The sequence below is a fragment of the Bos indicus x Bos taurus genome, chromosome 21, assembly GCF_003369695.1.
Source record: "Bos indicus x Bos taurus breed Angus x Brahman F1 hybrid chromosome 21, Bos_hybrid_MaternalHap_v2.0, whole genome shotgun sequence".
Classification (NCBI taxonomy): Eukaryota; Metazoa; Chordata; class Mammalia; order Artiodactyla; family Bovidae; genus Bos; species Bos indicus x Bos taurus.
Window position 1 is genome coordinate 30065290 of NC_040096.1, and position 20509 is coordinate 30085798.

The following is a 20509-nucleotide window of genomic DNA, read 5'->3' on the forward strand; positions in this document are numbered from 1 at the left end:
GTGTTGGAAATAATCTCTCCCACTCTTTTTACTTTGTGTGTATTGTGTTTGTATCTTGCTGTAGGAATGCATACCAAAGGCAAGAAGTATGAGAAGTATAAATTTTTAATAAAGAACTTAAAATCTAACTGATGGAGATATATACTGCATGTGTAGATGGGGAAACTATATTGGAAGACATCAGTCCTTTTGATGTTAATATATAAGTGTAATATACAGTTTTAATCAGTACCTTAAGTTTTTTGTTTTAGCTGAGCCCAAACCCATAAATATTGGCAAGAGATGCTTGGAAAAGAATATTATAAGGAGACTAGTTTCATATACTAAAAGTATTATATAACTATACTAGGTAAACAGTATAGCATTGGCACAGAGTGGGAAAAAAATCACTGAAAAAGTTGATTTTATAAACAGATTGAAGCATAGATGTATTTTCACTCAATGGGAAAAGATGGCATATTTAATTAATATTTTGCCCTAATCAGTGATGTTGGAGAAAAATAGAACTAGATGGCAACAATATGCTTTATAAAGGAATAAATTTCAGATGAGTTTTACATTGGAGTGTTGAATAAAAAGTCAAATCACACAAGTATAAGAAGACCATCCAGGGAGGTCTTCTTAAGTCAGACAGAAATCTCAGAATGATAAAGAAAAGGATTGGAAGATTTGACTACATGATAAGACTTTAGCATATTTTCTTTTGGTCTTTTATATCTACACTTTTACATTCTTGGTCTTGCTAAGTCTCTTCAGTCATGTCCAACTCTTTGCGACCCCATGGACTGTAAGCCGCCAGGCTCCTCTGTCCATGGGATTCTTCAGGCAACAGTACTGGAGTGGGTTGCCGTTTCCTCCTCCAGGGTATCTATTGAACCCGTGTCTCCTGCATTGCAGGCAGATTCTTTACCACTGAGCCATCAGGGAGGTGATGCCATATATGAATTTCTCGTATTATTTTTTACTTCTTTGGTGTTTCCCCATGGCATATAAAACTTCAAAAATGCAATTTAAGTGTCTCTATATTCTATTTTATGCATGTGCTCTCATTTAATTTAGAACATTAAGTTTTTGAACAAAAGTCACAACTCCTTGAAGTTATGTTTCAAGAGTACAAAGCACATTCCATAATCTCTTGAATAGAAATTTGACACACAAGACACATGCTGGCGGGTGGCACCAGCTCTCAGGGTGAGGCACTTAGGTGCCATATGCCAGACCAAACCTTGTGCTCTCACACTCCAGTGGGGAAGCAATGCTTAATGAGTTTTTAGCATCATTTGGTATAAATTAGGAGGAAAATTAGTAATCCTTCTTCCTATACCATACCTACGGATAAATAGAAAGTGAAGTACACTCTCACAAGGACCTCTGATTACAGATATGCAGAAATTAATGTGTGAAATCAGCAATGTATCCAGGAGATTTTCCTCTTATAGTACCCAAAGGATTTTTAAGAGTTTTAAGAGGAAGAATAAAAATTTGATTCTGTAAAATTATGACAGTGATGTCCAAGTAATGTCATGTTCTGGAACAGATGACCAGAGGAAGGAGGGCAACTTGAATTGATGTTGCTACAAGCGAGTGGAAGTTCTTATTTCATTTTCTCTCAGAATAGAGTTTTGTGGAAATGGTAATATAGCAGTTAAATAAAAACACACAAAAACAACAAACAATAAACTGCATTTGAATCAGGAGATTTGGATTCAAATCCCTAAACTGTCAACCACCTGTTGTTAATCATGGATGAGTCACTTTACCTCTGGGATCAAGCTTTCCATTTGTAAAATGAAGGTGTGGGGTTTTAGGTTATTTCTAAAGTCACTTCAAGCTATAATTCTCTGCTTTTGTAAATTTTTCATGGCAGTCCTATGATAATGATGGAAAAATGTAACCTTGATTCATCATTGTCAACATTGTCATCATGACCAGTGAAGTGAAGTTGAAGTGAAGTTGCTGAGTCATGTCCGATTCTTTGCAGCTCCATGGCCTACCAGGCTCCTCTGTCCATGGAATTTTCCAGGCAAGAATACTGGAGTGGGTTGCCATTTCCTTCTCCAGAGGATCTTCCCAACCCAGGGACTGAACCCAGGTCTTCCGCATTGCAGGCAGATGCTTTACCATCTGAGCCACCTATCTGTTAGTCATTTATCTAATCCTAGAAATGGTCCTTCAGTAGTTTGCTGTGAGGCCATGTTTTCCTTCTTGTCCAGTTTTATAAATGCTGTGGGACGGGTGGGCAAACATGCTAGTTAGGCTGGCAAGTAAAACCAAGAGTAGTCTAGATGACTTCTGATGGGCAGGAGTTGTGGTGTGCTAAATCCAGTCCAGTGAAATTCAGTACTGATGACAGTGGAATAGTAAATTTAGGTTGAAAGATAAAATCAAAGAAGCAAAGAACAGCTTTTTAACCAAGTAGCAAAAGGGAACCTTTCACTGTTGGTAGGAATATGAGTTAGTGTAGCCACTATAGAAAACAGTATGGAGGTTCCTCAAAAAACTAAAAATAGAACTACCATATGATCCAGTATTGTGCTCCTGGGTATATATCCAAAGAAAAAGAAAGCTGTAATTTGAAAACATATGCGCACCCCAGCTTTCTTAGCAGCATTTACAATACAAAATATGGAAGCAACCTAAATGCCCATCAACAGATGAATGGATAAAGATGTGAAGGGTGTACACACACACACACACACACACACACACACACAATGAAATATTACTCAACCATAAAAAAGAATGAAATTTTGTCATTTACAACAATGTGGTGGACCTAAAGGATATTATACTTAGTGAAACGAGTCAGACAGAGAAAGACAAATATTCTTGTTCTCAATGAAATACGAAATATAAAAATGAAGCAAAAAGTGAACATAACAAAACAGAAACAAATGTAGAGAACAAACTAGTGTTTAGCAGTAGGGAGAGGGGGAGGACAGGGGCAAGATAAGGGTTGTGCTGCTGCTGCTGCTAAGTTGCTTCAGTCGTGTCTGATTCTGTGCGACCCCATAGACGGCAAAGATAAGGGTAGGGGATTGAAATATACAAACTAATATGTATAAAATAAATAAGCAACAAGGATATATTGTATTGCAATGGGAAATACAGCCATTACCTTATAAAACTTTAAATGGAGTATAATCTATAAAAATATTGAATCACTATGTTGTACCCCTGAAACTAATATAATATTGTAAATCAACTGTTCAATAAAAATAAAATAAGTTTTAAAATTTTTAATTAAAATTTTTAAATAAATAATTTGTTAAAACTGAGCCATCTCTTAAACAATAACTTTATGCCTATTTCAAAACCACTATGAGGTACCATTTCACACCAGTCAGAATGGCTGCCATCCAAAAGTCTACAAATAATAAATGCTGGAGAGGGTGTGGAGAAAAGGGAACCCTCTTACACTGTTGGTGAATGCAAACTAGTACAGCCACTATGGAGAACAGTGTGGAGATTCCTTAAAAAACTGGAAATAGAACTGCCTTATGATCCAGCAATCCCACTGCTGGGCATACACACTGAGGAAACCAGAAGGGAAAGAGACACGTGTACCCCAATGTTCATCGCAGCACTGTTTATAATAGCCAGGACATGGAAGCAACCTAGATGTCCATCAGCAGATGAATGGATAAGAAAGCAGTGGTACATATACACAATGGAATATTACTCAGCCATTAAAAAGAATACATTTGAATCAGTTCTAATGAGGTGGATGAAACGAGCCTATTATACAGAGTGAAGTAAACCAGAAGGAAAAACACCAATACAGTATACTAATGCATATATATGGAATTTAGAAAGATGGTAACGATAACCCTGTATACGAGACAGCAAAAGAGACACTGATGTATAGAACAGGCTTATGGACTCTGTGGGAGAGGGAGAGGGTGGCAAGATTTGGGAGAATGGCACTGAAACATGTGAAATGTCATGTATGAAACGAGATGCCAGCCCAGGTTCAATGCACAATGCTGGATGCTTGGGACTGGTGCACTGGGATGACCCAGAGGGATGGTATGGGGAGGGAGGAGGGAGGAGGGTTCAGGATGGATTTTCTTTTAAAAATAAAAAATAAATAAATAAATAAAATAAAATTTACCCGGAAATGCAAAAACCTAGAATAACCAAACAATATTGAAGGGAAGGGCAACTTTAGGAACTTGTACTACTTGGTTTCAAGATTTATTAAACTGCACTAATCAAAACATGTAATACTGGCATAAGGATAGAAAAAAAATTTTTAATTAAAAATTTTAAATAAATAATTTGTTAAAACTGAGCCATCTCTTAAACAATAACTTTATGCCTATTTCTGAAACTATAGTAAATAGAATGGGAGAAATGGGTCCCAACTAATCACAGCAGTGAGCTTTTCTATCCTGTGGGCCAGATCATGTCTGAAGGTTTCTTGGCTTGTCATCTTGAATAAGAGATATAATTGTCATGGTATAATTTCTACCATTTTGAAATAAAAAACATACCTGGTGGAGAATGAAAAGGTTAAGAAAGAAGAAGGCTTGGCTGCTGTTGTTGGGAGAGAAAGCAAAGACCTCCCTGGAGGAGCAGTAACAGGCCTGTGGGCTTGGTTATCACAGAAGGACTTTCAGGCAGGCAAAACGCCTCTGGGGCTCCAGTAAAACATGGGAATGAGCTGGCCGTGGTCTTCAAAAAGCAGAATAAAGTATCATTAGCATCTCAGAGCAACTGAAGAAGTGGCACAGTGTCAAAGCTTTGACTTGCATTCTTATTCTAAGTGACATACTGCTGCGTGACCCTGGGCAGGTTACTTAACTCTTCTGGGTTCAGGAGAAGTGGTCATTAAGGGGGCCGTATTATCTCTAGAAGCACATGATTATTGTGAAACCTAAGGATGGAGCATATGGTCTGTGGTAGCACAGCCTGGTCCAGCAGGCTCTTCCCCAAGAGGGCTGGCTTGGCCAGGGAGGCTCCAAGCCCCAGAACCACCTTGAGTTGGAGCAGCAAGAAGTCAAGGCTGCGGCCAGGCTCTGTCCCTGAGTCGGGATCCCTGCTTGGCCCCTCAGTCACCTGTTCCTGCTCCCTAGGGCTGCCTGCCTCATTGCCATGGCTGACGTGGATGGCAGGCAATGCTTTGATGTTGCCCTGCCCGCCTTGAGTTGGCATCCTGCCCATGAGTGGACCTTCTCTTCCAGGGGCAAGGATCAACCCTGTCTGCTCAGACCTGGGCCATCTGCCTCCCCCAGCTCCCAGGTTCACCTGACCCTGACCTGACCTAGTCCACTGCCCAGTTAGTGCCACTTGGACCCCAGTCAACTTCACACCCCTGGTCGAAGATACTCCCATAGCCTGAGCTCAGCACATCCGGTGGGGTTGTGCTGTGTTATGAACATTGCTTGTGTTTTCACAAGTACATTTATCACTGACCCACAGCCTAATGAGGGGTGTCAGACCCAGTGGCCTCTGTGGATGCAGGAGGTGATTTTGAACTCTGAAGAGAAGAGGCTTGCATGCTGGGAATCTCCTATAACCAAGGTCCTCAACTCTTGATTTGCATAGAGCCTAGTTAGTACACTGCTCATATACCCTCCATCTGAGCAGAGGTTGGGAGTGGAGAGGAGATGGGAAAGGGACCCCTCCTCCTGGCCCAGATGTCTGGTCCTGCTCCCTGACCCAGGAAGAGGAAATGTTCAGGGGCTGGAGGGCATAGAGGGTAGGGAGGGCTGGAAACCTCAGTACAATCTTAGAAATCAGAGCTGTCCAGAAGAGGAGTGAGCAGTCCCCCCAGACCCCCCTGAGCTGCGATGGAATCCCAGCCCCTCCCCTGCCCCTCTCACCAGAGTCTAGACAGACTGCCTCTTCCCCCCTCATTTCCCTCCTGCTCTCTGCTGCCTTCACTCTCAGGATTGCAGCCTGGCCCCGGGGTTTCTGAGTTGGCCCAGCCACTAGGACATCCAGCCCTCCAGGCCACAGAGGCTGCTGCCCCCGACTCTCCATCATCCTCTCGTATCCTGTGTCCTCCAGGTGGTAGACACTCCTTGGGCCAGCAGCTCTGTTGGAACCATCCTGCTGAGCTGCTTGGCTAGCCCCTTCTTGAGTTCTCTGCCTCTCGTGGAGCTGCCTGGCCAGCTCTCCCAGCAGGCACATGGCTCCCACACCCAGATGGTACCAAGGACATGTGACGTGTGGGTGGGTGAGCCAGCAGCCACAGTGCAGGTACACAGCCCCCCTTACTGAGGTTTGGATTCTGCCTTAGAGAAGGGCATGGAGATTTCAGACCCTGGGAAGCAGACCAGGGCTCCCTTCCCTCCCTGGTGATGCCACGTTGGTGGCAAACTCTGCATGTGACTTGCCAGGACTGCGCCACTACTCATGTGCTGCCTGCAGTCTCAACACCGTGTGTGGTCTCAGAGCACTCATCACTGTCCCCGCTACAGAGAAGCCCCCATCCTACCTCCCCACCCCCCACACACTGCACACTAAAGAGGCACCGAATCCTTCTGCAGTCTCCACGTGCAGGGCATCATCTTTGCAGCTGCAGTCTGCAAAGAATTCCTCACCCTGCTGAGAATTCCTCTCCATGGCACTGGAAGGACAGGTCTGTGTCCTCCCACTACCCCAGGACTCTCCTCAGCTGCAGTCACGAGAATTCCCTGAGGAAGTCACGAACACCTGGTCCAGGTACACAGAGCAGTCACTCAACAAACGCCACTTCTCTGCGCCTTCTGGGAACTGCTCAGGGTGAATTTCCAAGCCCAGCATTTCCTCTCTCTTCTCCGGCCTCTGAGGCTCAGCAGGGAGCAAACTGCCCTGCTGGCCCTGCGCTCCTAGCCCTTCTCCTGTTTCAAGACTGCGGGTCTTCAGGGCAAACACAAATGTGCTTTACTTGCACCCCACCTCCTGCAACTCCTGACAAAGTAGGTGCTCAGTGAAAGTTTGCTGGTTGAGGTATCTGCGAAGATTCCTTGCAGGATAAGGAACTTGAAGGAACCCTGGCTTGTGAAGGGCAGAGACACGTTGGGATAGGCGGAAGGGAACCCAATGGAAAAACACAGCAAAACTTAAGTAGGGTGGGAGGCAGCGGGGTCTGGGTGGTCTGAGGGAAGAAACCACCCCAGGGGAGGCCAGAGAGAGCCCCTGTGAGTGGTAACCTGCCTGGGATGGCCCGGAGTCTCCCAGGCAGCCTCTGGGCACCTGCCAGCCTGGCTACCCTGCTGGGTGACCACAATTCATTTTTACCTGCTTTTTGCCAGCAGTCAGGCCTGGGAGTATGCCTGGCCTTCTTTCATCTTTAGCCCCTCTGTATGCGTATATATTTTACTTTAGAATAATGTCACTTTACAGCCATGAGCTCCCTTCTGTCCCCAGAGTATTTTCAGAGGCCCCTCCCCATCAGTCTCCACCTGGACCTTTGGACCAGCCACCCATGGTAATAGATGAAATGGAGATGAAATGGCTTTCCAGGGTGTCACCATCACCATGTCCAAGCCAGCCACATCCTGCCTTTCAAGACAGCAGTATGGGTCTAAAATGGCTATTTGATTTTAGAAACATGTCTTCCAGAACTAAAGTGCACGCAAAGCTTCAACATCCTTCCCTTTGGCTGATAACCTTTCTCTCCCTTCACTGTATTCTCAATCTAAACATGTTTATAAATCACTGCAATTTTCTTGCATTTCCCTCTAGAGGAACTTGGATTCTGAAAAGCACTTCAGCCTCCCAAAACTTTACATAATTTATTGCAGACATATTTTGTGCTTGCAGTATCTTCCGGTACAAAAAGAGAATCTCCCTTTTATTTCCAGAAGTTGTTACAGACATATTCTGAATTTAAATGTCTTGAAAGTTCAGCCAGGACATGCTGCAAGTGTTGATTCCCTTTGATAACTGGAAATAAAACTGCATCCCAGGAGGACCGAGGTCTCCATACTTTGTGCCTTCCTGAGTGACAAAAGTTCTGAGTGGTTTAAAGCCCATTTCATAGAAATTCACTTTTCTTTTAAAACTCTTAAAAGACTAAGAAATAAAGCCAGTGTGTGAAGGTTATGTGTGGAGGAGAACCCTGTATTTTTACAAGTGAGCTAGGCATCCCAGGAGCACAGGCTGGGAGCCTGCATGGGAGATGTTGGGAGGCTCAGAGAAGTTTCATGAAGAATAGACATTTGAGTCGGGACGGGAGACCTCCCTTTCAGTGTTCTTGTGGGATTAAAGGAAGAGAAGTTTCATGAAAAATAGACATTTGAGCCGGGACAAGAGACCTCCCTTTCAGTGTTCTTGTGGGATTAAAGGAAGAGAAGTTTCATGAAGAATAGACATTTGAGCCAGGACGAGAGACCTCCCTTTCAGTGTTCTTGTGGGATTAAAGGAAATCCTGTGACACATTCAGCCTATTACATTGTGTGTAGTATGTGCTCAGTAAATAGGAGCTGCAGTGAAAAATCATGATCATTATTACCTTTGCTAGAGTTTCTGTGGCATCCACTAACATGAAGTGGGCGATGAATCTGGAAGAGAAACATCCCCTGATAATGAAAATATTTTTAATTTCTTTTATTGAAGTATTATAGTTGATTTACAATGTTGTATTACATTATGTTCTACTGTATAGCGGAGTGATTGAGTTATACATATATATATATATATATATATATATTTCTTTTCCATTACAGTTTATCACAGGATATTGAATATAGTTCCCGGTGCTATAAGTAGGACCTTGTTGTTTATCCATTCCATATATAATAGTTTGAATTCCTGATTCTGAAATATTACTGTTGGAGACTTTTTACCTCCCCCAACACCACAGGCAAAGTCACCTCTTTCTGGTCTCCCTGGCTTGAGAGCAGAATTCATCAGCCCCATGTAGTCCTGCTTCTGTGGGTCCCTGCCCTCCCGCCTCCACGCCTGGCACCGGCTCCTGTGGGCTCCAGGACCCAGTGCTGGGGCTCCTGGAGCTGTGCCCAAAACTGTCCACTAGCGGGTCTGCATCTGTAACTCAGTTTAGTGCCTGGTCATTTCCCCTTCAGTCTTGGGGCCAAATGTATTGAGAAACAAATTGGTTGTTTGTCCAGACCAGTTGTGGTGTACACTAAAAGGTTCACATCCCAAAGCAAGTCAGTAAAATGTAAATTTGGTACAACTAGCCCTCTTTCACCTGGCCTTGACATTCCTTCTCTAGGAATCTTAGAAATGGCTTTTTAAGATTGCTGGAAATTTGTTGAGATTTTACTGGTTTTAATAGATTAATTACAGATGAATTAATATCACAATATTGTCTACTTGTCCAGGAAATATTCTCCCTTTATTCAGTGTTCAACTCCTGTTTTATAGTGGAGTTTTATAGGTTTCCTGGATGATTTCTATACCTTTGTAATTAGACTTTTTCATAAGGACTTTTTAGGATATTTTACTCTGCATATTTCTCTTTTTTTTTTCTTTTTTTTTTTAAGCAATAACATGTGGACCAAAAAAAGTGCTTTGAAAACTGTGTGAATGGTTTAAAGAATAAACTACACAGCTGTGCACCGGTCACACAGGAGGAACATGGTTGTACCCCAGAATTCATGGATGCGCCCACTCCCCGACCCGCAGAGGTCACCACTGTCCTGAATCATCCATGTTTACACAGGTCTCTCTCAGCATCCTGATAAAGCCATTGTAAATGGAAAATATCCCAAGTCAAAATGCATTTAATACATAAAACCTACCAAACATCATAGTTTAGTCCAGCTTCCTTCAAACCTGCTCAAAACACTTATATTAGCCTATAGTTGGGCAAAATCATCTAGCACGAAGACTGTTTTATAATGAAATGTTGACTATCTCATGTAATCTGTTGAATACTGTACTTGAAGCAAAAAACAGAATGGATGTCTGGGTCCAGGCTGGTTGTCAGTGTATTGATGGTTTACCCGCATGGTGGGGTGGCTCACTGCCACTGCCCAGCATCTCCAGAACAGGTTATGTGGTTTAGCACTCGCCCAGGAAAAGATCCAGATTCAAGAGCTACCATATCATCCTTCAGTCCTGCTCCTGTGCATATTCTGGATAAAAACACGGTTCGAAAGGATCCATATACCCCAGTGTTCATTGCAGTGTGGTTTACAATAGCTGAAACATAGAAACTACATAAGTGTCCATGGACAGAAGAGTGGATAAAGAAGATGTGCAACATATATACAATCAAATATTACTTAGTCATAAAAAAGAATAAAATAATGCCATTTGCAGCAACATGGATAGACCTGCAGATTTATAATACTAGGTGAAGTAAGTCAGACAGAGAAATACAAATATGATATTGCTTATATCAGGAATCTTGAAAAAAGATAAAAATTTATTTACAAAGCAGAAACAGACTCACAGACTTAGAGAACAAGCTTACTAAATCTACGATTACTGGGAGCTGGGGGTGGCGGGGGGCGATGACGAGGGGGCGGGGGAGAGACTGATTGGGAGTTTGGGATTGATAGGTGTACCCTGGTATATTTAAAATAGATTACCAATAAGGACCTACTGTATAGCACAGGGAACTCTGCTCAACACTCTATAATAAGCTAAATGGGAAAGCAATTTAGAAAAGAATAAATACATATATATGCATGACTGAATCATTCTGCTGTACACCTAAAACTAACATAGCATTGTTAATCAACTGTACTTCAGTATAAAATAAAAATTTTTAAGTTTTTAAAGTACAGTTTCTACTGAATGGACATAAATGTCACACCACCCTAAAGCTGAGTGAGTATTGTAGAACCATCCTAAGTCCAGGACCATTTCATTCCCAAGCTAAACTGCCTGGATCGGCCTGCTATTTGCACTTTATATAAGTGGATTGTGTGCATTCTCCTGTGGCTTGATTCTTTCCCTTAGTATAGTTTATCTGTCCAGCCATGTTGATGTCTGTAGCCATCATGCACTCACTTTGCCTGAAATTTGGATTCCATTCTGCAGTTGATGAGCTTGAGTGTGCTCTCAGGTGCATGCGTGTGAGGCCCAAAGGATGTGGGAGAGTTCCCGGGATGCTGGTGCCTTTCGTCTAGGTCAGGACATGCAGTGTTCCCAAACAGCTGCACTGCATTTGCCATTGACCAGCATCCAAAGAAGATTCTATAGGATTTTCTCTATATCCTTGTCCATATATGGCTTTGTTCCTTTAAATTGTTTTGCCACTCTGGCTGGTATAAAATATTTTCTCTTTGTGATCTTATTTTCCATTTATTTTCATAAAAATAGATGGTCAGAATTTCTTTCTGACATGAATTTTTTCTATGTCTATTACTTTTTTGTTCTTACATTTCTGCACAATTTCTACAAAATTTCTGCTTATTTCAATGGCCCATTTTTTTGTTTGGATTTTCTTTCTTTCTTTTTTTTTTTTTTAGTAAATCTTAGGAGTACTTTAAATTGTCTGAGTACCATTTCTTAATCAGTGATGTGTCTGGTAAGTATCTCCTCACATCATGTGGTCTGTCCACTCATTTTCTTAACAGTTTTAATACTTTTATGCAAAGCAGTTTATAATTTATTTTAGCCATATTTATGCTCTTGTTTTGTCTTAAATTCTTCCTTACTTCAGAGTCATAAGAAATTTCCCATATTCTCTTCTAGAATTTGTATAGTTTAGCCTTAATTTAGAAATTTATTCTTGGCATGATGGGGTCCAATTTCATTATTTCAATTTGCATGATCACTTGTGTTAGCATTGTATAGTGCAAAGTCTGTTCTTTTCCAACTGCTCTGGAAAATCATCTGTCATGTATCAAATGTCCATATATATATATATATGTGTGTGATCCTTTTTTAAGGTTTTCTATTCTGGGCCACTTCCCTACGTGTCTATCCCTGTACTGTAATGACAGAGTGTCTTCATTTCTGTCATTTTGTGATGAGTCTGGTTACCCCACAGGGCCTTTCTCCACCTCATCCTTTATCTTCAGTGTGCATTGAACTTTAGGCTTCTAAATACACTTTGGAATTAATTTGCCAGTTGTACACATGTACACATCACACCCCTCCACCCAACACACACATGTCCTTTAAGATATTAAATGCAATTATCTTAAAGGCCATGTGTGTGAACCTTTAGAAGTGTAATGTCTCCACATCTATATCTCCACTTATTCAGACCTATTTTATCTCCATGAGGTTTCTGTACACTTTTTGTTAGATTCATTCCTGTATATTTCACATTGATGCTATTGTATATCGCATTTTTTACTTGGTTTTCTAAATCTTTCTGGTTCATACACATAGAATTGATTTTGTATATTCATTTTATATCTGAAAGCTTTTATTCTAATAATTTATCAGCAAGATTATGTTCTATGTATTAAGCCATATTTTCCACGAATTAATGCAGGTTTCTCCTTTTAAACTTCTCATGCCTTTCACTTTAATTAACTTATTTATGCGTCCTTAGTGCTCTGGCTAAGACTGCCAGGAGATTGGTGACCTACAGTGGTGACAGTGTGCTTCCCTGTTAGCTCAGCTGGCAAAGAATCCACCTGTAATGCAGGAAATGCCAGTTGGATTCCTGGGTCAGAAAGATCCCCTAGAGAAGGGATAGGCTGCCCACTCTAGTATTGGGCTTTGCTAGTGACTCAGATGGTAAAGAATCCGCCTGCAATGTGGGAGACCTGGGCTCAATCCCTGGGTTGGGAAGATCCCCTGGAGGAAAGCATGGCAATCCACTCCGCATCCCTGCCTGGAGAGTCCCCATGGCCAGAGGAGCCTGGCGGGCTGCAGTCCACGGGGTCGCAAAGAGTCGGACACGACTGAGCGACTAAGCACAGCAGAGCACCAGTGGTGATTGTGTGACCTTATCTTATTCATGATCTTAAAGGAAGGGCATTCAACATTATACAACATTTCACCACGAAGTGTAATATTTCCTGTCATCTTTTAGAAGATATCCTATATCAGGTTAAAGAGCGTCTATTTCTACTTTGCTACAGAGATTCTTTTATCATGAATGGATGTTGAATTATATCAGTGTATATCTTTTGAAATGGTCATATGATTTTCCTCTTTAGTTTATAACGTGGTGAATTTATAAGGTTTACACAGTGAACTTATTTTGTTGACAATTAATATTAATTTAGGATTTCCTTTTTTAATCTTGGACTAAGATAACTCATTTTGCCCTTTTATTTTTAACCTTTAGTTTTAATAGCAATCAGTTGATTAATAATCCAAGTAAATACTATATTATCGTTTCTTTTAACTAATAATTATTTCTTGTGTCTTACCTTTTCCCATTGGATTTATTTTTCTTTTTATTTGAGTATTTTCTCTCTAAATATTTTCAAGAGTCTGTGGGCAGTGAACCTTCTGAGCCTCTGTATGTCTGTGAACATACATCATCTTTTTCTTGAAAGATAATTTGTCTTTCCATATAGTCCTAGGCTCCAAATTCTACTCCCTTCACCTCCTGTCTTAAAACATATTTCTCTTTGAATGCTGTGTGCCCAGTGGAAAAGTCTTTAATTTGATCTCATTCTTTTGTGTGTTTATTTTGAAAATATTTTATGGTGGGAAAATATACATAACATGGGGTTTTCCCTGGTAGCTCAGATGGTAAAGAATCTGTCTGCCATGTGGGAGACCCGGGTTTGATTGCTGAGTCGGGAAGGTCCTCTGGAGAAGGGAATGGTTACCCACTCCAGTGTTCTTAACCGGAGAATTCCATGAATGGAGGTTACAGTCTGTGGGGTCACAAAGAGTCAGAAACGACTGAGTGACTAACACTTTCATGCATAACATAAATGTACCGTAAGTGTCCATTCAGTAGTATTAGATACATTTACATTGTTATTCAACCATCACCACCATCCCTTCCTAGGACTTTTCCCCTCATTGTAATAACTCTTTATTCATTAAATCCTAACACAATTCCTCATCTCCCAGCCCCTAACAACTTCCATTCTACTTTCTGCCCCTAAGAATTCAACTATTCTGGATACTTCATGTAAGTGGAATCATACAGTGCCTGTCCTTTAATTACTAGCTTATTTCACTTATAATGTCCTAAAGGTTCATACATGTTGTAATGAGTGTAAGAATTTCCTTCCTTTTTTAAAAAAATTTTTAATTGGAGTGTAGTTGATTTACAATGTTGTGTCAATTTCAGGTGCACAGCAAGTGAGTCAGTGATACGTATACATACATCCGCTCTTTTAGGTTATTTTCCCATATAGGCCATTTCAGAGCGCTGTGTAGAGCTCCCTGTGCTATACAATAGGTCCTTATTAGTTTCTATTTTATTTGTAGTAATGTGTATACATTCAGTCCCGACCTTCCAATTTATCCCTCCTTCCTTCCCCCCTCGTTTGTTTTCTGCATCTTGGATGATGTAGACATTTCTCCAAAGAAGACATACAAATGACTAACAAGCATGTGAAAAGACGCTCAACATCACTAATTATTAGAGAAATTCAAATTAAAACTACAATCAGGTATTATCTCACACCGATCAGAATGGCCATCAACAAATCTACAAACAGTATAAATGCTGGAGAGGGTGTGGAGGAAAGGGAACCCTCTTGTACTGTTGATGGTAATGTAAATTGGTATAGCCATTATGGAGAATAGTATAAAGGTTCCTTTAAAAACTAGGAATAAAACTACCATGCATGCGTGCATGCTAAGTTGTTTCAATCATGTCTGACTCCTTGCGACTCTATGGACTGTAGCCCACCAGGCTCCTCAGTCCATGGGATTCTCCAGGCAAGAATACTGGAGTGGGTTGCCATGCCCTCCTCCAGGACATCTTCCCAACCCAGAAATCGAACTCACATATCTTATGTCTCCTGCATTGGCAGGCAGGTTGTTTACCACTAGTGCTACCTGGAAAGCCCCATAAAACTACCATATGGCCCAGAAATCCCACTACTGGGCATATATCCTGAGGAAACCATAATTGAAAAAGACACATGTACCCCGGTGTTCACTGCAGCACTGTTTACAAAAGCCAGGACATAAAAGCAACGTAGATGTCTATTGACAGATGAATGGATAAAGAAGTTTTGGTACATTACTCAGCTATAAAAAGGAAACATATTTGAATCAATTCTAATGAGGTGGATGAACCTAGAACCTATTATACAGAGTGATGTAAGTCAGAAAGACAAATATTGTATTAATATATTAACGTATATATATATATATGGAATCTAGAAAGATGGTACTGATAATCCTATTTGCAGGGCAGCAAAAGAGATGGAGACATAAAGGACAGACTTTTGGACACAGTGTGGGAAGGAGAGAGTGGGATGATTTGACAGAGTAGCATTGAAACATATATATTACCATATGTAAAATAGATGGCCAGTGGGAATTTGCTGTATGATTCAGGGAACCCAAAGCCTCTGTGACAACCTAGAGGGGTGGGATGGGGAAGGAGGTTCAAGAGGAAGGGGACATATGTATATCTGTGGCTGATTCATGGTGACATAGGCAGAAACCATCACAATATTATAAGCAATTATCATCCAATTAAAAAAAAAAAACTAAAAATAGAGCTACCATATGATCCAGCAAATCCCAGTCTTGGGCATATATTCAGAGAAAAACACAATTCAAAAAGATACACACATCCCAGGGTTCACTGCAGCACTATTTACAATAGCCAGAACGTGGAAGCAAACTAATGTCTGTCAACAGAGGAATGGATAAAGGAAATGTGGTTCATGTATACAATGGAGGATTACTCACCCATATAAGAAATGCAATAATGCCATTTGCAGCAACATGAATGGACCTAGAGATTGTCTGACAGAGAAAGGTAAATATCATATGATATCACTTAAATTAATTTCATTCCTTTTTTAAGACTGAATCATACTTCATTATTTGGCTAGACCTTATTTTTTTTAATCTGTTCATTCATTGATGGGAACTTGACTTACTTCCACCTTTTGGCTATTGTGAATAATTCTGATCAACAAGACTGTACAAATGTCTGTTCAAATCTCAGCTCTACCCAGAAGTAAAATTGCTGTATCATATGGTAATTCTTCGTTTAATTTTTTGTGGTTCCTCATCTTGATTACAGAGTTTTATATAGAAGTTTTCTATAGAAGCTGTACCATTTTACATTCCCACCAACAATGCAAAAGGGTTCCAATTTTCTTGTTTGTTTTTTTTCCCTCCTAATGGCTATGAAATGGTATCTCACTGTGGTTTTGGTTTGCATTTTTCTACTGATTACTGATATCAAGTACCTTTTCATGTGATTATTGGCCATTTGTATATCTTATTTGAACAAATGGGTATTAAAGTTCTTTATTTTTAAACTGAACTCTTTGGGTTTTCTCTTGAGTTGTAGGTGTTCTTTATATATTCTGGATATTAATCAATCACTTATCAGCTATATGGTTAGCAAATATTTTCTCCCATCCCATAGGTTGCCTTTTCATTCTGTGTCATTTGATGTGCAGAAGTTTTAATGAAGTTTAATTTTTTTTGTTGCTTGTGCTATTTGTAACATATCCAAGTTATCATTGCCAAATCCAAGATCATGAAGATTTTCCTCTAAAAGTATACTTTTAGCCCTTAAATACAGGTTTTTGATCCATTTTGAAGTCACTTTGAGGTATTTGGAGAAGGGCATGGCAACTCACTCCAGTATTCTTGCCGGGAGAATTCCATGGACAGAGTAGCCTGGTGGGCTACAGTCTGTGGGGTTGCCAAGAGTCAGACATGACTGAGCGACTAATGCTTTAAGGTATGGTGTAAGGTAAGGGTCCGGCTTTGTTTTTTTGTATGTGGATATCCAAGTTTTCCCAATAGTGTGAGAACTTTGTTCTTATCAAAATTGATTTGGCTATGGATTCTCATTCTTTTGCATTTAGTTTTAGTGTCTTCCAATCTCTTCAAGAAAATTAGAGATACCAAGGGAACATTTCATGCAAAGATGGGCTCGATAAAGGACAGAAATGGTATGAACCTAACAGAAGCAGAAGATATTAAGAAGAGGTGGCAAGAATACACAGAAGAACTGTACAAAAAAGATCTTCATGACCTAGATAATCACGATGATGTGATCACTGACCTAGAGCCAGACATCCTGGAATGTGAAGTCAAGTGGGCCTTAGAAAGCATCGCTACAAACAAAGCTAGTGGAGGTGATGGAATTCCAGTTGAGCTATTTCAAATCCTGAAAGATGATGCTGTGAAAGTGCTGCACTCAATATGCCAGCAAATTTGGAAAACTCAGCAGTGGCCACAGGACTGGAAAAGGTCAGTTTTCATTCCAATCCCAAAGAAAGGCAATGCCAAAGAATGCTCAAACTACCACACAATTGCACTCATCTCACATGCTAGTAAAGTAATGCTCAAAATTCTCCAAGCCAGGCTTCAGCAATACGTGAACCGTGAACTTCCTGATGTTCAAGCTGGTTTTAGAAAAGGCAGAGGAATCAGAGATCAAATTGCCAACATCCGCTGGATCATGGAGAAAGCAAGAGAGTTCCAGAAAAACATCTATTTCTGCTTTATTGACTATGCCAAAGCCTTTGACTGTGTGGATCACAATAAACTGTGGAAAATTCTTCAAGAGATGGGAATACCAGACCACCTGATCTGCCTCTTGAGAAATCTGTATGCAGGTCAGGAAGCAAGAGTTAGAACTGGACATGGAACAACAGACTGGTTCCAAATAGGAAAAGGAGTATGTCAAGGCTGTATATTGTCACCCTGCTTATTTAAATTATATGCAGAGTACATCATGAGAAACGCTGGACTGGAAGAAGCACAAGCTGGAATCAAGATTGCCGGGAGAAATATCAATAACCTCAGATATGCAGATGATACCACCCTTACGGCAGAAAGTAAAGAAGAACTAAAAAGCCTCTTGATGAAAGTGAAAGAGGAGAGTGAAAAAGTTGGCTTAAAGCTCAACATTCAGAAAACGAAGATCATGGCATCCGGTCCCATCACTTCATGGGAAATAGATGGGGAAATAGTGTCAGACTTTATTTTTCTGGGCTCTAAAATCACTGCAGATGGTGACTGCAGCCATGAAATTAAAAGACGCTTATTCCTTGGAAGGAAAGTTATGATCAACCTAGATAGCATATTCAAAAGCAGAGACATTACTTTGCCAACAAAGGTCCGTCTAGTCAAGGCTGTGGTTTTTCCTGTGGTCATGTATGGATGTGAGAGTTGGACTGTGAAGAAAGCTGAGCGCCGAAGAATTGATGCTTTTGAACTGTGGTGTTGGAGAAGACTCTTGAGAGTCCCTTGGACTGCAAGGAGATCCAACCAGTCCATTCTGAAGATCAGCCCTGGGATTTCTTTGGAAGGAATGAGCTAAAGCTGAAACTCCAGTACTTTGGCCACCTCATGCGAAGAGTTGACTCATTGGCAAAGACTCTGATGCTGGGAGGGATTGGGGGCAGGAGGAGAAGGAGACGACAGAGGATGAGATGGCTGGATGGCATCGCTGACTCGATGGATGTGAGTCTGAGTGAACTCCGGGAATTGGTGATGCACAGGGAGACCTGGCCTGCTGTGATTCATGGGGTCACAAGGAGTTGGACATGACTGAGCGACTGAACTGAACTGAACTGCATGTCTATTTAAAAATTCAGTTAGGTTTATGAGGATATGTGATTTACCTATGTGGATGTAAGAGGTCAAAGGGGAAACCAGCCTGGGTTCTGGAGCCCCAGGGCGCTCAGGATCTACAGGGACCAGACTGGCCATCCCCAGGCTGTGGGTGCACCCCCTGAGAGGCAGTCTCTGGATGCAGGAGAGGTCCTCAGACTTCACCCAGAACCTGTGTGTTAACATGGAGGAGAGCGGGGTCCTGGTACTATGTATAGGGCGTGACCCAGCTCCTTCCCCTCACCTGTGCAGTCATGGCCCTCCTAGCTTATGAGCATCCTGGAGGTCTGATGCCTGCAAGAAAAGCCCACATCACAGATAAGCAAGTAGATTTCAGGAGTCAACATACTACTCGTGATATTTGCCCACCCCACCCCCCCACTGCTGGGATGCACCCTGCACTCACCTGGACTAAGGTTGGTCCACAGGAACCCTCCTGACTCAAGATCCTATTGGTGACAGTCTGACCTCCTGGCCTGGTACACCCCACCAGGAACAAGGAGTGGTCATCAGCCTGACCTCTTGAATTTCCTGAGGACCACACCATACCCTGGCAAGGATGATGATGAACAGCTTTCTAACTTTGTGATTCCCTGTGGTCTGTGCCACCTGAGGTTCTCATGGGATGTCAGAAGTTCAGCTTCTGTCTGTGAGCCTCTCTGTGCACCTATCCTGGAGCATCAGCATAGCCCATGAACTTCTCATGACTCTGACCTCACAGTCACTTCCTTGAGTTGACACTCACTTAGAAGACTTTTCCTTTTATCCTGACCTAACTCTCAATGCCTTCATTTATTTAAAAATTAAAAGGTGGGATGATGTGTGAGGCAGGGAGATGCAGGGGCATGGAGTTCACTGTCAAGACCATTTCAAGGTCAAACTCTGTATCTTGATTACAGTGGTGGTTACACAGGTGTATACATTTTGTTGAAATCTATTTCCTTAAAGGGCTTCCCTGATAGCTCAGTTGAAAAAGATAGCTCAGTTGGTCCACCTGTAATGCAGGAGACCCCCTTGTGGCTCAGCTGGTAAAGAATCCGCCTGCAATGCAGGAGACCTAGGTTCGATCCCTGGGTTGGAAAGATCTCCTGGAGAAGGAAAGGGCTACTCACTCCAGTATTCTGGCCTGGAGAACTCCATGGACTTACAGTCACAAAGAGTCAGACACGACTGAATGACTTTCACTTTCATGCTTTCATGTACTTAAAATGCATGTATTTTATTATATGTAACCTATTTGTCAATAAAGCTTATTTAAACAATCTTTAAAGACCATTTCAAGTTCATACCATACCAAATATTTTAAATCATTTTAAAATTTGAAATATAAAAAAGTTTTAAATTCTTACTTCTAATGAGATGTAAATGTTTTCTTTCATTATTGTCTTTTCCAGAGTTCTCAGGGGCTGTGGTCTCACGCCATCCACTGGGACAACAATGGCCCATTTCCAGCAGAGGCAGTGCCGCGTTGCCCCGGGTGCCTGACTGCCACCCACCTCCAGTGAACTGCAGTGTCTGAAAAGTGAGTTCCATGTTCATGGGGTCTGTCATGACTATGCTGGGGTGGGGCAAGTGCAATCAACATTTCCAACAGGAGAGCTTATTGTGGTCCTGGGAACAGATGACCTGAAAATCAGGTTTAAAGCCAGGGAATGAGAGTGCATTAATTTATCTGCTGAAGTCCATTGAGAGGAAATTATAAAATGCATTTCATGTTGCATTAAGATTTGTGTTTAGAATAGTAAACATCACCCTTCTAAAGAACGTGGCTGTAGTGAATAACCAGGAGGTAATTTGATTTATACTAGTGCAGAATTTATTAAGCCACTCTGTTGCCATCTGTAGTTATCATGATTGATTTTTAAAATATTAGAAGAATAACTTAAGCAAAAGACTAAAGTCTCAT

General features: G+C 41.3%; 1 protein-coding gene across 2 annotated transcripts in view; it reads left to right on the forward strand.

Moving 5' to 3' along the window:
* The window catches only part of OTUD7A (OTU deubiquitinase 7A), a 403690-nt gene that overhangs the window by 180646 nt on the left and 202535 nt on the right, over window positions 1-20509 (forward strand). For both annotated transcript variants that reach the window (XM_027521231.1, XM_027521232.1), the window contains exon 2: window positions 19998-20125. The gene's annotated coding sequence lies outside the window, so the exon portion shown is untranslated. The remainder of the gene's footprint in view (window positions 1-19997; window positions 20126-20509) is intronic.